General features: G+C 32.1%; 1 protein-coding gene across 1 annotated transcript in view; it reads right to left on the minus strand.

Moving 5' to 3' along the window:
* Positions 1–1,432, minus strand: part of LOC107713869 (leucine-rich repeat and fibronectin type III domain-containing protein 1-like protein) — a 167,887-nt gene that overhangs the window by 131,541 nt on the left and 34,914 nt on the right. The gene's annotated exons all lie outside the window — the stretch shown is intronic.

The raw sequence follows: 1,432 nt of genomic DNA on the forward strand, positions 1-1,432 counted from the left end.
CTGTATGTTTAAATGGTAATAATATTTCACAATTTTTACTGTATTTTTGATATTTTGGTGAGCAAAATAAACTTTAAAAATAATTAAAAAAATCTCAATTATTTTAAATGGTAGCGTACACAAATTCACATTTTTCAAGCACCAGGATCTGAAATGTGAGCCAGCATGCACGCAATCCTAAGCTTTCCTGTTTTGCTAAGCATTACTCTGTTCAGTCTATTATACTGTTGTTGTGATTCAACTTGGTTCTTGCCTACATAAATCTTCATTTTATTCTGTTCCACTCCTTTTTATTTTCCCTTTATTCCCTGTAGATACCAATCAGACACTCATGACTGTCATTAGCCACTGACGAGCACAATAACTCACACGCTCTTTTCTCTGATTGAGTAGCTGGTATTCTGATGTTCCTTCTACAGACATAGTGGCTGACTTCAGGGTTCAGGTTAGGTGCTGTAAAAATAGAGCTGATACATGTTTTTTAATCAAATTAATTACATGTCAATTAGATAATCAAATTAACTGCATGCATATCTGGAGATGAATGAGAAAGATAATGAGGACGAACAATAATGAGAATTCAAAGACATTCTTTTGTCAGAGAAAATAATTTAACAGGTGTTATAAAAAGTGGCTGTGTTTTTTTCATATAATTGAACATTCATGCATGCATTCATTCATTCATTCATTCTTTCAATCTATCTATCTATCTATCTATGCATGTATGTATACGCATTTATGCACAAAATTTTATTTTATTATCTCAGCTTTTGATCACAGCAATAAAATGCATTTTACAATATATTCACACAGAAAGCTGTATGTTTAAATGGTAATAATATTTCACAATTTTTACTGTATTTTTGATATTTTGGTGAGCAAAATAAACTTTAAAAATAATTTAAAAAATCTCAATTATTTTAAATGGTAGCGTACACAAATTCACATTTTTCAAGCACCAGGATCTGAAATGTGAGCCAGCATGCACGCAATCCTAAGCTTTCCTGTTTTGCTAAGCATTACTCTGTTCAGTCTATTATACTGTTGTTGTGATTCAACTTGGTTCTTGCCTACATAAATCTTCATTTTATTCTGTTCCACTCCTTTTTATTTTCCCTTTATTCCCTGTAGATACCAATCAGACACTCATGACTGTCATTAGCCACTGACGAGCACAATAACTCACACGCTCTTTTCTCTGATTGAGTAGCTGGTATTCTGATGTTCCTTCTACAGACATAGTGGCTGACTTCAGGGTTCAGGTTAGGTGCTGTAAAAATAGAGCTGATACATGTTTTTTAATCAAATTAATTACATGTCAATTAGATAATCAAATTAACTGCATGCATATCTGGAGATGAATGAGAAAGATAATGAGGACGAACAATAATGAGAATTCAAAGACATTCTTTTGTCAGAGAAAATCATTTAA

The sequence above is a fragment of the Sinocyclocheilus rhinocerous genome, unplaced genomic scaffold (genome assembly GCF_001515625.1).
Source record: "Sinocyclocheilus rhinocerous isolate Xijiao unplaced genomic scaffold, SAMN03320098_v1.1 scaffold929, whole genome shotgun sequence".
Taxonomy (NCBI): Eukaryota; Metazoa; Chordata; class Actinopteri; order Cypriniformes; family Cyprinidae; genus Sinocyclocheilus; species Sinocyclocheilus rhinocerous.